The 17,376-nt window shown below is 32.9% G+C and overlaps 1 protein-coding gene across 1 annotated transcript in view; it reads right to left on the minus strand.

Annotated features, from left to right (window-relative positions):
• The window catches only part of LOC135849868 (uncharacterized), a 67,076-nt gene that overhangs the window by 48,879 nt on the left and 821 nt on the right, over window positions 1-17,376 (minus strand). The window lies entirely within an intron of this gene.

Below are 17,376 nucleotides of genomic sequence, written 5' to 3' on the forward strand. Positions count from 1 at the left end.
ACTTTGACCGCTTGCTCCATGACCGAGGCAGCGCCGTGATGATTTGAAAATAAAATTTTCATTTTCGTGCCGCATCATATTACCAAAGACGTATTGATCGCCTTTCCAGCAGTTAACCATATCAAGACCAGCGGATTAATCAGAATATATTTTCATCCATATACAAGAAGGCATTAATAAAGGCGAATGTCTGCACTATGAACGAGGGACGTACCTATACTTATAGATCGGTGATAAATTATCAACCGAAATCCAAAATCAATTAAAATTGTACGAGGAACCGTTATACTTACATACTAGAAATACGATGCTAATATACTCGTAACTTGTAGTACATGATGGTACCTAACTAACTGGCAATGGCAATCTTATGATCATTATGTAGGTAAAAGAGAGGAGGGGGGGGGGGGTCATAATGCAACGATTTTTAACCTTCAAGTCATCGCATCGAGCATCGCATGAATATATTTTAGTTTCCATTTGTTGTAGGCGTAAGAGTAATAATGGCAGAGAAACCGTTACTACAAAAAACGGATTTGTCGATGACCTTGCCAAGATTCCCGCTTGGAAGAAAAATCTGCTGAGATAAAATTGGGCAAATTTAATTTTATAGTTTTGAATAAGTAAATGGTGTGCCATTGCATACGATTTACATAGTACCTCTACCTACTTCAGGAAGACGCGCGAATGTGGATATACTCGTATTATTTAATATTTACTCATTTGTATTTACGTATAGGTACCTATGTATGTATTCTGGAATCTTAAGTCATTACGAACGGGAAGATCGACGCATTTAAAACCTCGACAATGATAAATATTGTAGAAAATAATATAGGTAATGATGTAATGTTTTGTGATAAATCTCTCTCTCTCTTTACGTAGAAATGACGCAAAATTCAAGCAGATATTGACTATCCTTATTAGGATCAATGATTACACCAGCGATTTGTCAAATAGAGTAAGTTCTAGCGAGCTTATGCAAAAAACAACATACAATTACATGCATGCAAACATACATAGGTAGGTAAGGTAGGTACATGATCAAATTTCAAACCTTCAAAGGGGGAAAACTTCTGGCTAATGAGTTACAGATTATCTACTTTAACACTATTTTGGAAACACAACATACCAGTAGACTTTTCAGATAGGTATTACCTACTCTTCTGCACAAAAAAGGAAACAAGCACTAGGTAGGTATGCAAATAATTACAGGTCAATTTCCTTGATTACGACAGCATCAAAAATTTTCTCAAAAGCGGCAAAGCCATAGAAAACAGAAAAAAAAACAAAAAACGAATACTAGCTCGACGTGCACTTAGCCTTCGTAGATTTTGCCAAAGTTTTTGACTATCACTACAACACGATTTTCTGCTAAAGGCTCTCCTGGAATGGGGTGTTCCAAACTCTACTGTAAAATTAATCAAGAAAATGTAATATAGGAACCTAAAGGTAAAAATGATTATACAAAACAGGAGAATATTTCAATTAACATACAGTGAGGTGTAAAGCAAGGGGACCTCCCTCTCACCAGTTCTTTTCAACTGTGGGCTAGAAAAGATTTTTGGGTCAACAAATTGCAATGATGAAGGAATTTTGTGGTGCTTTTTGCAAATAACATAAAAGAATTGGAACAAATGATTGAAGAATTGAGCAAAATAGCAGGAAAGGAGGTTTCACTGACCTTTTCAGGATCACCTCAAGAGTTAGATTCTCAATGCGTGCATACTTCCAAATTTAGTTTATGGATCCCAAACATGGACTCTAACAAGAAAAATTATGAACAAAATTGAAACAACCCAAAACTCATTAGAAAGATCCATGCTAAATTTTAGAAAAGCTGATAAAAAAATAATTTAAACTTCAAACATTGGCGAGTTTGATACCAAAGTACGCGCTCTACAGGTCTTGGATGCAGGCTGTTGGTTATGGGATGATTTACAATAAACATTAGGATAACAATGGGTTTATTGTAAAAGTTGGCATACATCTCGAAAACGTAGCCTCCTATCAACAAACTGATGACCTTAATCTGAAAGAGAATTTTAAGCTTCCTTTATAGTGGCCGTGGAATTTTTCTACAGAAAAGTCAAATGTGTACATTCAAATGGAAGCATTTATACTGGCTGTGGAATTTTATCAATTTTCTATGGAAAAGTCAAAATTTTTCAACTTTTCCATAGAAAAGTGATGAATGAGATGAAGATTGAAAACTTTTTATTAAAGTGAATAATCATCAGAATTTATAAGAAATGTTATTATTTTACAAGTTTAGAGGTTCAAAAGTGCTTAAAATTGAGTTTGAAAAAATTCCACGATTTTCTGTAGAAATTTTCTATTGCCAGCTTATCGCCACTATAAAGGAAGCTTTATCCTCTACAATTTTGTTCTTAACCATTTTTCGCCTGGGATACACCGTTTGTCAGGAAAGTCAACTTTTATGTCAAAAAACATGAATTTAACCAAAAAATAACCATGTTGAATTCATGCTTTTTGTCATCAAAGTTGATTTTCTGGATGAACAGTACATGCCAGGATAAAAATAGTTATGAACAAAATTGTAGAAGCTGAAATTTTCTTCTAGTCGAGTGTCATTAACTTTCCCCAGGATGTTCACACACGTAAACAATTTTTCCTTTTTTTGGAATGTGTATGCTTATGCACTAACCCAGTTGGGTGAAAATCTGCTCTTACGCGACATAAAAACACAGGCAGGAGATTCAACACTTTACGCCAATGCTTTTTCTGCCCATTAATCGGCGCGTATTTTATTTGCGCGTATTTTATTTACGCGTAAAAATCTGCCATTGATCAATATACTTGAAAATTTTTTGGCACCAGTGGGGATCGAACTCGAGTCCCCGGATCTGTGAGCGGAATCCTTGCTACCTACGCCACTAGAGCACTTGGTAGAAGTGACTAAAGATTTATATACTAAGCTGAAACACACACTCAAAATACCACATTTACGGGCATTTTTCAGCAAATACCTATGCGAATAAATACGCTACGAAATATTTGCGTAGCGTATTTTTGTGGCTGGTTTTTTCAACGTACAAAAATACGCCACATAATTTAGAAGGGTAGCGGCTTTACGCAATAAAAATACGCTATGAAATATTCTTGTGGCGTGTTTATCAGCAGAAATTTGTTTCTGCTGTGCAGAAAATGTGACAACCTGAAAAGTCGCTTCAAATTATGCCCATGAATTGAAGCGCGATTTTGAAAACTGTAAAATCTGCTGCATAGCAGCAATTTAAAGTCGCGTTGAAGTATGAAACGCCAATTAAACTGCTCTTTACCGCGTATTTATTGGCAGAAGGGCAGATTTTCACCCAACTGGGAACGTTGAATTTCTGAGCAAATGGTACATCCTAAGATTAAAAAGTGTTATGAACAAAATTGCAGAGAATTAAAATCACTTTTAGGTCAATGTCATCAGTTTTTTTGCTAAGAGGCTCCGTTCTGGAGATAAATGTTAATTTTGATAGCGTAAACAACTTTTGGACACCCCACTCCCCAGTAATAGTATCATTTCTCATGAAAATGATTTTCGAGAATAATGTATACTTTGTAATATATGGCATCATATGCCTTTCACATTACAATCATCCATATTCGGCAAAACAATATTACAATTTAATAATTAATCTAAAAAAAATCCACCATAATCAACAAAGGTGTGTGATAACCTCCTATCCCATAATCAACACGCGACAGTAGCGCTCCTGGTGATATCAAACTTGCCAATTGCGTCAGAACATCAGAACTTCAGAACTTCAGAAGAATCAAATGGAAGTAGGTGGGAGGTGGGACATGTGGGCAGGATGCCGGACAACAGGTGGCCATATAAGACGACATTTTGATTTTTAGGGCAGAAAATAAGGAGAGGAGGAAAGCAGAAAGCTAAGTGGATGGAAATGGACAACCTTACAAAATGAATATAGGCTGGAAATTGTTTCTGAAAAATTTCATTTCATTCTTAACTTGATTTTAATTCTCTGAGACGTGAAAGTCAATTTTCTTCATTATACATATACCCGTGCGTTATGCATGCAGTAAATCCAGCAAACGCCCCAACGACTAATAAGCATCCCAACTTCAAAAAGAATAGGCAGGTATCCGAAACGAGACGACTTGTAAAAGTATTCGAAATCAGTTCAATATTTCATTAATAACCTAGCTAGTTGACAAAAGAGAGCTATCAATGACAGCGAGTCAGTAAAAACCTATATCTATAGGTGCCATTTAAAATACTCGCCGACATAAATTCTTTTAAACACGCACACAATGAATTTTTCTTCATCATTCGGTCTAAAAATTCTAAGTTATTCAAGCAATTAATGAATTGTCCCATTAAGAGAACGAACGTTCGTTTCTGGTCCATCTTGTACTCTTGTAGTACCCTGCACTTCAACATGTCACCAGTGAAATGAATAATGGTACAATTATAGAGAAATACCTCTATGGTTATCGACAGGTACGAGTACCTATCTATACTTATTACCTACATATTATACAGACATGAGACAATTCTCGTCACACCCAGTCCCGTCTTTAAAATGATAGCAATAGGCCACTCAATTACCTAGTAGGTATAGAGGTACATGGTGTTGTGGATAATTTTTTACAAAAAATTGCAAATGTTTGATGACTAAAATCAAGGATTTTAGAGCCAGACCAGTTTCTATCATTGTGGGTTACCTACATGTCTTCAGACACACAAAAAAAACATTACAGAAGCACCAACTTGCATATAAGCCACTGAATAACTAAATATCAAAATCTCTGAAGTGCTGACACCTGAAGGAAACCTGCACGTTACTGACTTCACCGAGGAAACCCCTGGGAATATTGAAATTCTGAGGTTTCCTCAGTTTGACTGCACTTTTACTGACATATCTGAAGACTGAATCAGCACCCCAGGATTATATACCTATGCGCAGTTGACCTACCAAAAAACTAATAAGAAAATAATCAATTTTACTGAACCAATATTCTATCTACTCATTAAAAAGTACCCATATCATTGGTAAAAACACTGTAAAAACTGTTATAATCGAGGTTTATGTATACATCGTGTAGGCGAGTGATAAGAAAGCTTCATGGCGGCACAAGCCACGCGCAAAATAACCTGTTATTTTATACACGGTACACGAATTCGCCGAATAATTTGCATCACAAATGTTATTTAATATGTATTCGTTTTACACAAAATGTAAAAGAGAGAAAGTTCCATTTCCAGTGCAGTTGCCCTAATATTATAGTTACACCGTTTGAGCATCGCAGCGATGCTTAAGGCGCCTTATAAGCATAGGATTATAGGTGCATAAGGTGTAAGTATAGGTACCTAGGTCTGTAAGATGCCCTTTAATGATATCAAAAATTTGGTCTCCATCCCACTCTAATGAGGATCAAAAAGCCATTTGATTATTCTATTAGCCTGCCATATAATTCGATTCATTTCGGTAAGTAATCAAAATTCTTTCCAAAATTAGGGAGGTACCTACTACTAAAGCAATTCTTGTTTCTCGAAGAGAATATTAAATTTGAATTTACCTACAAAAATTTTTCAGTCACATACATTTTTAACCTTGGAATATTGCTACTGAATGACTGATGACACTTTCTACAATATTTCACAACTCTGTAAGTATATGCAAAAGTTTTTAAAGCAACAAATAAACAAAATGGGAAGTACAGTCTCATTACGTACTTAAAGATAGGTACTTATAGAGTTGCATCAATTTCATTAGATAATTACAGCTTTAACTAACTAGGTATACCTATAAGACAGTACCTACGTTAATCAATTAACTTCGATAGAAAATATACTACACATTACCGAGTCGTAGACTCGTAGTAGTAAAACTCGTTGATTAGTTTTCATATTCAAATGGGTGCTTTAAACTAAATCCTTCAAAGTGTAGTACGTTTTGTCCTTCCTTTCTCTTTTGTCCATTCATCTGACATTCTGACTACTGGTCTCCTAACCGTTTCATATAGGTAGCTACTATAAGCACTTGATTGTATGTTACCTTTTGTTATTATCTTCTGCTTTTTTTTTTTATTTTATTGTAAGAGTTCTTCAGGCGTAACATACTTTACAAGGACGTTCTATTATCCACTTCCGTATGTTGTGTGGAGTATTTATCAAATACGTTTGTCGGCTATACGTACTCGTAGGTAAACGATGATACAAATGATATTTAGGTACTGATTTTCAACATAATACCTCGCTGAAAACTAAATTAATTAAAACGCGATGAGCGTGTAATCAGTTAATCACAATCTGGTTCGGTTTAGTTATTCCAGCAGTTTTTATTCGACAGCAATATTGTTCAAAATAAGTCTGATTTTTGTCTATACTACCATGAAATTAAGAAGGGTTTGTATTTGTAAGCTTCGTAATTATGATTAGAACGTCTACAATAATCGTTTTTCGAACACATTCTAACTCATAATTAGAGTGATCCTAATTTTCAAAGTTTTGTAAATATTTCTTCCAGTCCTCTTTCCTCAAATTCGTTTATAGTTTTATAAGAAAGAAAAACAAAAAACTTTGTAATCTTATCAAAATCTCAAAATACCACGAACATAATATTTTTTAACATCTTTATTAGGTACTCGTGCTTTGGAAAGTGAAAAAGTGAACTGACATGCTGGCAAAAACATGGTTTTTATCTATCACAATTGCACCATCCCATCAACCTACGTATACTAATGCAAACCCGTATTCGTCGGTATATCCTTCACAGCTGTCTCATTGTTTTCATCCTTAACATTAATACATACCTGCGGCGTATTATTTTGAAACGAATTTTACAATTTAATAGAATTATAGTAACTTAAGCTTATTTAAGTTTTTTCATTCCTTCTCAATCTGCGCGTGAGCACAACATTATTAGACCTGCCTACAGTTTTCAAATATAGGTATACTAGTTTGTTGCATGTTCTCATTCACTCTCGAAGTAGGTAGGTACCTACCTTACAAGTTGATATTTGTAGTCCATTCATCTATCAAAACCTCACAACAACCATATGGATATATCTATATTTTCTACCCTCGTAAAAATACATTTGAATGGCTCGACCGAGTCATTAAAGTACAAAACTGAAAAATTTGTCAAATGTTTATACAGTTTTGTAAACAACTAGTTGTAATGAGCAATTCATTGTTAATGGCGCGTTATGCTGCACTCAAGACTCAATCGAACGATAACGACTTAATTGATGGGAACGAATGATTTTTCCTCAGGTTATTTAACTCGACGACGAGTGTCATAACAACAAAGTAAAGTTGTAAATAATTTAGTTCACTTTTGAAAAAATAAAAATACCTACGTAATATATCCAAATAGGTTCAGGTATGTATTTCCCAATTTGCGGATTAATGTTTATATATATAGGTACCTACTCGTACAATAGTTCGGTAAATATTCATTTGTGATTTAGTCATAGAGCTATATAGGTACAACATAAGCATTGTAGAAAATTAACTATATAGGTATATCGACTGTTTGAAAGAATTCACGGTGTCGAAGATGTGTGACATTATAAAATTACATCACACAATGGATTTTATTAACATGATCTCGTTTTTGAAAAATATTCAACCTTGAAGAAGATTGCCGAATATTATGGCGTTCGTGCGTAAAAAAAGAGTTCTAGCTTTTGTGTACCTATACTGATTTTTAAAGACGAACGTCTATTGATGCTATTGCTCTTGCTCGCAAAATATTAGTTACTTCAAAAGGTACCTAGTACCTACCTACCTCTACCTGTGTATGTAGACCTACGCAAAATTACTGGAATGTTTATCATTAGTCATCGACCTACGCGTAATATGTGCATAGATATGTGTACTTTATGTAGCCTGTATTCAGATTATAACCTCCTAAGGGAAGTGAAGAAGAAGAGCAAGTAGAGGATGATTCAACGTAGACTCATGCAAGATGCATAAATACATGAGAATTGATTTTCTGGTAGGTATATTGTGGCAAATGTGATGGAAAAATTGAGAATAAAGCGCTAATTCGAGTAAAACCAGAAGCAGAGCTAACAATTTTATAAATTTAAATTGAACTAGATGATGCTGGCTTAATTCTGATTTTCTAAATTTCTATGCTGTTTTTTAATAGGTCTACGTAAGAAAAAAAACGTTAACCCATTTGTGGTTTCTTGAAGCGTGGGTATACCTATTTATTTTTTTACTAACCGAAAAGAAAATGTCTAAATGTTTCCTTTTTCATGTCTATACTTACTGGAAACACAAACACAAAAGCCACAATGTTTTTTTTTTTTTATGAACTTTGACCACTGAACATATTTTTGGGTTCTGGATTACAAACTCTACTTATCTACTTAACTTACGAAATCATTAAGAATAAAAAATTTAATTCGCAGCATTTTGTGAAAATTAGTGATGTGGATTGATCTAAGTATAAGGTTACCTAAACTTTTAGAATATTTTTCACTTTTTTGTAAAATAATTCCCTCTTCACTATTTTTGGCAAGTCATTTCCCCTGACCTTTTCAGGTTTTCCAGATCATTTTTTCCAATTTTTGATTAAAGAAGAAGTTTTGGGGAGGGGAGGAGTAGTTTTTTTCATAAGTTTCTCTTCTAACTGGATACTTCTTCAAATTTAAAAACCAGCTGAACTTGATTATCAATTTTCTAATTTAAAAAAATTGGCATGCAAGCAGTGACGTTTCACTCCAAATTTTCTGAGCAAGGGTGTGGGCCTGTAGGGGTTGAATTGAGTACAAAATTGCCGAATGAAAAACCAAAAATGGAGAATAATTTTGACTGACAGAACTATAAAGAATAAGTAGGTACAATACACTTTTATTTATAATGTACATACTTATTCAACCGGCACAACACGTCAACAATTGTCGACGTCGACATTGCATTGACCATGTTTTTTTCCAATAGGTATAATGAGAGAAAAGTGATCAATTAGTTATTTTGTAATAATTTTCTGTCTGTAAATAAGCCAGGTTAGTAAACATTTTTGAAATTTTCTCATTATTTCTGATACCTCGACATGTGATGTAAAATCTGATGCTCAAAATTCACATCCACAACTATGTTGACCAATTTTTCAGAATTAAAATTTTGTTTTAGGTACTGTTTAAAAGTTTAGTGAACATTTTAAAATATCATCTTGTTTGAAGAGAAGAACAAAGTTTTGATGGCATTTACAAAATTATTCATTTTTTCATAGTTTGGATTTGTCGATGATATGTCGACATGAAAGTTGATGGTCCACAAATACATCAACACCAAGCAGAAGCACCAACCTCGACCAAATTTTCAAAGATTTCTCAAATTCTGAAAATGACGTTGATATTGTGGATGTACAACCTATGTATTTGTGACGCGACCAGCGATACCATACCTACCATATGTCGGCAAAAATTTTTTTCGTTTTATTGTGGTTTCTGGTAGTGTTTTTCTTCCTCTTTTCAATGGTGCAAACAGATTTTCAAAATATTAAAATCTGACAAATTTGCAAAATTTCAAAGTTGCGTATTTTTTGAAATTCAAAAACCAAAATTCTGAGAAAAACGTTTTTGAAAGTTTGGGTTATTTTTGTAACATTTTTAAAAAAAAGTGAACAGTATTTTTTTTTTTTTTTTGATTTTCTTCATCTTTTAAGTAATGGTTTTACATCATAATATATATATATTTTTTTTGACATTTTTTTATGAAAAGCACTTTTGTAAAACCGGGTTTTCACCACTAAAACGACGTGTTTGAGATCGGTGGGTACACCCATTCCAAAGTATAGGCTTCATAGTATATGAATCGGCAAAAAAATTTTTTTTGATATTTTCTGACTTTTTCCATGAAAACGCGATTATCTCAAAAAAAAGTTTTCCGACTTATGGTATGGTATCGCTGGTCGCGTCACATTTGTTGATGTCAAATTCACAATGACAGTAACATCGACATGTTGTCAACATGAAAATGTATTAGCTCAGTACTCTTAGATAAAGTATTGCACCTTTTCAATAACTATAAAATTTCAATTTTTGTGATTAATTTTATAACTGCAAATGTCAATCTATCCACATCCGTCACATTTGGATCCCACATGTTGATGCAAATTTCGACCCTATGTCGGACCAATTGTCGACATGAACAAATACTATCAACTGACAATACTGGCAACTCAATTGAAAAATGGTGTTTTAGCCTCCTAGCGGCCTAGGGTGAAACTAAATCTTACCACAACTACCCCAAGCATCTGATTTGCTTATTTGAATTTCGCGGATGCGCGAGATTCAAACCAGTTATAAACCAACCAACCAATCAAAGCATTTTTGATAAGAGTTAGTTTTTACCCAGGCTGTTCAGATCGCGCTATTACTGCGACAAAAACGCTCAATGTATTTTAATAGTGGTGTTAAGTATCGTCGAAAAAAGGTATCGATTAGTATCAAATGATTCTCCAAAAGTATTGATAAGTATCGATACTATCGATACTCCCAATTTTTCACATTTTTGCCGGTGTTTTTTTTTACCATGGGCCATGGCCCAGAGGAAAAAACGAAAAATACAGTAACAATTTGACAACAGCTGGAATTTCACAAAAATTTGAACAGTTTTTGGTATTTTTATTTTTTTCATGCTTTTACTCACATTTTGAGAAAGTTTTAACCATATTTTGCACCATTTTTGCTAAATTTTAACGAAATTTTGTATTCGATACTCGCTCAAAAAGTATCGATAAGTATCGAATACAGCCAAGTATCAATATTATCGATACTATCGATATTTTTTGACACCACTATATTTTAAATGGAGTTGCCAGTATTGTCAGTTGATAGTATTTGACATGAATGTCCATCAACATTGGTCGACAATTACGTTGACAATTGGGTCGAAATAGGGTTGAAATTCACATCAACATGTGGTATATATCCAAAAGTGATGGATGTGGATGGATTGACATTTACATAAAAATTAGCATGGTCATTGTTGACTGTCAGGTAGTATATGAAAATCACAAAAAAATAGCAGAGCTGATGCGGTATCGCGAGGCAGGCAGATATCATGTTGGGCGCCATTTCCAAAGTAGAAGCTATTTTTAGGTTTTTGAGAGAAGATGTGAGGGTGATGTGGAATGAAAATTTGTGAATTGATGTGGTAAGTGGTAGAAAAAAATCAACTTTGTCAATTAGTGATACAATATTCATATGACTTATGACAATTTTTCTTTCCTTTTTTTGATTTTTGGAGACCTCAAATGTGAAATTTGTGTAAGTTTGATTTTTAAGTTCAGAAACAAATCGGCCCGAGCGAAGCCAGGCAAATGAAATTTGCAATTGATCGTTTTTTCTAAATTCCAATGATCTTGTGTGGAAATTACAAAATTCCCTGACTTTTCCAGACCGACCAAATTTCCTGAATTTTCCATGGTTTTCTAGGAGAGTGGACACCCTGGCATTACTTTCACCTCTCATTACAATTTTGCTTCTTCATTCGATTAATTTTTGGAAAACCCTAAAGGTCTTAGCTGTCAATAGAAACAAAATTCTTGTTTTTTCACACTGGTTTACTTTTGAGACATTTTGAGCAAAATTTTTGAAAGTTCAACTTGAAAATTGTTTATGATGAAAAAATTTGAATAGGTACCTCATACCTAGTTCATTATTTTGCTTCAAGATTTTAAAATTTGAATGATAATTTTTTTTTGGAAAATTTAAAATTGAAAAATAGAAAAACAAATGGACCCGAGCAAAGCAAGGGCAAAAACTTCCGAAAATTAGTATTTCAAGGGGTATGAAAATGATGTTTTCTTATATGTGATACATGAAGAAGTTCATTAGGTATTTTTGTTTCAAAATTTTAAAATTCGAATGATGATTATTTTTTTAAAAATCCAAACTTAAAAAAGAAAAGCAAGCAAGCCTGAGTGAAGCGAGGCCAAAATCTTTCAAAAATTCAATGATGTTTTAACAAGTAAAAACAAAAGGTTTCCTTATGGAGGGAGGAGTTTATTTTTCTGATTCAAACTCTGAACATTTCTTGAATTTGAACAACAAAGTTTTCTATTTGCTATCAAAAATGTGTAATTCAAAATATAAAAAGACGACTAATGAGTTTCGTTCAAATTTCCAGAAAAAGGGGAAAAATTGAAGATTTGAAAAAATCACATTGAAAAAAAAACAGGACTTTTGGATAAAATAGGATCTGTTAGACACCTTGTAAGGATCACTTTAGTGTGTTTGAAAAACGATTACATACCTATTGTAGACGTTCTAATCATAATTACGAAGCTTATAGGTTCGATCACAGAATAAACGTGGAAAATTTTCAAACCTGATCCGGATTAAAAAGAATCATTGGAAAAACTATCACTAGTGGTCCAAGGAATAGAATAAGTAGCTGTATCTACATTCCACTTGCGGTGAATTTTCAACAAGTAAATGGGTTTTTTTGTTTATATCAAAATTAGTATAAAAAAATTTAAAAAATGGACTACCTATTGAAAACCAGTTGCACTGCTCATTCAACTTTAATAAATTTCTTTGGTACTAATTCATTATCAATCGGTAAGAAGAATAACATACTTCAAAAAATTAATTTCATTTACTGTCCATCCAGTAACGACGACCGATTAAAATGACATGCAACGTAAGTAACTCATTGTGACACTATCCAAACATATTATGCAACCATTTTACATCACAATTAACCTTCACAGGATACCTTATAAGATATAGACTACGCTTACATGCATAAAAAACCAACTCATTCCAAGGAATCCTATCAATTATATTCGATACCTAGTTACATCCTGATAATCAGACGTCAATTTATATCTCAACCAGATAAATATATTTCTTAATAACGGTCGTCTTACAATAATATTATAAATTGAGACGCAACGAGACATTATTTTTTTCCGTGTCCGAAAATGAACTCACGGAGATTTTCATCTAAAACGAAACATTTCTCGCATTTTCTTTTTCTAATTAGCGAGTATCTTGTGTAGGTATATTACCTACTCGTAGAACGAACTTGCATCGTTTATTACACAGTGACAGAGACAGACATCTAAATTACATAAGAAAATTATGCATTTTATTCGCAATTATAAAGCAAAAAACCGGTTCTATGAAATGATTTTTTTTTCACGGATAATTTACTTCGTAGAGAAATAAAATTGGTTATTTTAAACGAGACAATCGTTTTTACAGAGGCGATTGAACAATTGTGCGGTCTACGCTCTCCAAAAGCTGCAGCAGTCGCCAAGCAAAACAGAAAAAAATCTTCCAACGTGTACAGTACTACCATAATTGATGAAAAAATAATCATTTTTTTTTATAATTTCTGGTTCTCGTCCGTTGCTTGAAAATATTCCAACGTCAACGTTCCTATTCCTAGTTGATTATTCATTATAGGTACCTATTTTTTTGTATTTTTGTTAATGGTGAATTTTAAAATATAAATTTTTCATACGCCAATTCATCGCGAATTCTTAAAAATTATTATGAAGAATAAATTTTCTAAGCAGGTATCATCGATTACCAATGAGTCATTTGAAAATCAACTATTATAGGCAGATTGCAGGAATTTCCTGTATGCTTATTAGTGGTTTGGTTATATTCTTGGAGAAGGAGAGGTGCGTAATTGTACGTTTCACATGTTTAACTAGCCCATGCAGTGTAATTTGATAGGTGCCGAATTTAGTAAGTAGGTATAATTATTTTTAGTACGTATTTCCAGATGTAATAAAATTTTAAAGTTTCTCGGTAGGTGGTAAGAACTGATCTACGGCGAGTAGTGAGCATTATTGCGAAGAAGCCATTCATAAAATCATGGCTAATGATTACCTATAAGTAAGTTTAACAATAGGTACATGGTACAATACGATTATATTCATTTGATCGTTTGGGTCGCTTATAGAATAGATGTATTGGATATCCAAATAGGTGGGTATTTGATCTCTGAGCATTTACACTATTCCATGGAAACAAAGCAGAGTAGGGTTCTGACTCAGAGTAATTTTAAGCACGCTTTGGGAAAACAAATAAACAGGGATGATTAAAGAAATGGACAATTGAACATGTTGGGCGTTTTCAAACAGCTTTAGAGAGTTTCTTTTTCGCAACGATATGAAAAATTTTAAAAATTTTACATTGCAAATTACAATATTTCACCCCACCGCTAAAATCTAGAATAACAATATGCTTCGATGTATTCAAATTATCGAATGCATGTTTAGCATATTGGCAGTGATTCTTTTATTAGTACTCGTACATTGAATGCAGGAGGAGTCTTTTTTGGCAGCTATAATCTACGGACACGGTACAGTGAGAAGAAGGTGCCAAAAATCAACTGATCATGACCTTGAAGAAAGATAATTAGATAATTTCTGGCTCTGCATTTTAATCTCACCTTTTAGCAATAAGTAATAGCACTAAAAGGTATCAAATGTGCTTAAATGAATGATATCATTTCATTTTCTAGGTATACCTACGTGATGAAAAAAAAACTTGATAATTTATTCGGGGAATACCTATATCTGCATTGCACATTTCAACTTGAATTTTTCTACGGAACCTGGATTTTTTTTCAATCTTGTACTACTTAATATTTTTACTCAAAATTGAATTAATAGCGCAGGGAAACAAATTCTTCGAAAATTCAATAAATTTTCTCTTCAAGTCCTCGAAGCAGTATGGAAACATTCGTTATCTGTCCGCATTGTATGTAGGAATCTGAATTGTTCATTTCTAAAATGTGCCATTGAACATTTTTCGTGGATTCGAGATTATCATCATTTTGTGTAAAATAGGTACATGAATAATAATAAAGGTTTTCTCTCCAAATAACTTTGTAAGTAAAAGAACAGGGTGTCTAACAAAATTTTAACACAAAAAAAACAGTGGTAGACTGGCCTATGAGAGACTCTTAAAAAACACTCATTCAAGTCCTAAAATTTTGAGCTAAAAAAGTGAACAAATTTTTCAAAAACATCGTTTTCTTGCCTCTCGAAATACGAATTTTTAAAAGCTTTTGCCCTCGTCGCTTTGCTCGTTGGGACAATTTTCATATCTTCTCTAAACCAAAAAAAAATCCATTTTTGAATCTTCCATAAATTCAAAAAGGAAAATAAGAATTTTTCATAAGCCCAAATGCGAATTATATTCAATTGACAAAATTGTCATTTCATCTTTTATTTCACTTTAAAAATTTGTCATTTTAGATTTTACTTATTCGGTAAAATTGGTATTTTTTTCTTATGGCAAATTTTTCGTCCACCCCCCCCCCACTCCTCAAAAAATCTCATTTTTTGCTATTAATAAATATTGAATAAAAAGACAAAAACAAAATCAATCGCACAACTTGCGTTCAAGTATCCAAACCTGGGTAAAAACAGAACGAGAAAGATTCTTAAGGGGGAAGGGGAAAATCCGCATGAAAATACCCCCCCCCCCCCCCCCCCAACAAAAAATGAAGTATTTTGAAACTGTGACGAAATTTAAAAAAAATTAAAATGCCAGAAAACATTTTTATTTCATTGACGCAAACTTCGTTTTTCCAAGGGGAGAGAAGAGGGAGGGAGGTAACATAAAAATACCAACTCGTGAATTTTTCGCCTTCAAATTTTCAACTCAAAATTCTTGAAGAATGAAACAGGCAGGCAAACAAAACTAGGTATAAAAAAACCATGTTTTTTGTGATGAGTCACTTGTAAAAAGTTTGTTTTAAAATTCGATTGATTTTTTTTTTTTGAAAAATTCAAAATTGAAATTAATAATCAAAAACAGACCTGAGCGAAGCGATGGTAAAAGCTCTAAAAAATCAGTATTTCAAGAGGTAGGTATAAAAACGATGTTTTTTGTGTGATGAGTTACTCATCAGAAATTTATTTTTTTGCTTCAAAATTTCAAAATTCAAACGATGGATTTTTTTTTGAAAAATCCAAAAATGAAAAAGGAGAGCAAATGGGCCCAAGCAAAGCGAGAGCAAAAGCTCTAATAAAAAATCAGTATTGCAAGAGGTTTAAAAAACGATGTTTTTTTTGTGTAATACATGAAGGATTTTATTATTTTTGCAGCAACTTTTTTTTTTAAAGTTCAAACTTGAAAAAGAAGAGCAAACGAGGTCGAGTGAAAGAAAACCAAAAACTTTCAAAAATTCAGTCATGTTTTGAGAAGTAAAAAAAAAGTTTCTTTACGCAGAGAAAAGTTTATTTTTCTGATTCAAAAACTTTTAACTCTTCTTGAATTTGGACAATAAGTTTATTATTTGAAAGAAGAGGAGCCAATAGACCGACAAAAGGGAGGGCAAAAGCACTTCTAAATGTGTTAATTCAAAATTCAAGTTCTAAAAAAGTCGACATGTGAGCCCTTTTCTTCGAATTTTTTTTTCAAAATTACCCACGGAAAAAGGAAAAAGGAGAAATTAATTTGAGAATATTTTGAAGTTTTGATTGAAAAAAAAATCAGGACTTTTTGATGAAAAATTTCAAAATTCAGTTGGCAACTCTATTTTTGTCGGAATTCAAGTAGAAATTTTCAAAATTTTCAAAATGTTCAATTTTTGCAATAAAGAGTGCCATTCATTTCTGGAAATGATTTTCCCTGACTTTTTCAAGGTTTTCAGACCTTTTTTTTTTTTTTTTTTTTTTTCAAAAAACGGTATTTTTAAAATGATTATATCCTTGCATTAAAAAAAAACACGTTTTTCAATACATTTGGTTCTAAGGAGGAAAATGGATGAATAATCTGACATTAATTCATCGTAATTAAAAGGGAATTAATCAAGTAAATTATTTACACTTTTGTTCTCCTGCAACAGTAAAAAAAAAATAGGTATTTTGTAATTTTCACAAGATCAAAAATGAGGAACAAAATTAGTAGATGAACAAGGAAAATTGTACACGAACTAAACGAAATTACCTGAGGAAAATTTTTTCCAGGATAAATACAATAAAACTACCTACTAGAATTATTAAAAAATTACAGATGAACACTTTCAAAAAATTCCCCGACTTTTCCAGGTTTTCTAGAAGTGTGGACACCCTGTAATTAGGACCTTTTTGCCAACTGACAAGTGAGAATCGCCAATTTGCCAACTTTTTCCATTTCCTCGATGCCGAGGGGGGGAAGCTCCCCCACCCTTTATTTACTTGTCGAGCAAGGTTGCCATTTTTTACAGGATCAAAAATAGATACGAGTATTTCAGTTTTTCATTTTTCTGATTTTTTTAAAACAAGTTTTTCATTTTTTTTCTATTTTATGGGTTTTTAAAGAAATTTTCAAATGCGGTTCGAGCAAAGTTCATGACTTTTTCGTGACTTTTATGACTGTTAGACACCCTGAAGAAGTAATTTTTCAAAATGTTGGCGA

Source organism: Planococcus citri, chromosome 1 (assembly GCF_950023065.1).
Source record: "Planococcus citri chromosome 1, ihPlaCitr1.1, whole genome shotgun sequence".
NCBI classification, from domain to species: Eukaryota; Metazoa; Arthropoda; class Insecta; order Hemiptera; family Pseudococcidae; genus Planococcus; species Planococcus citri.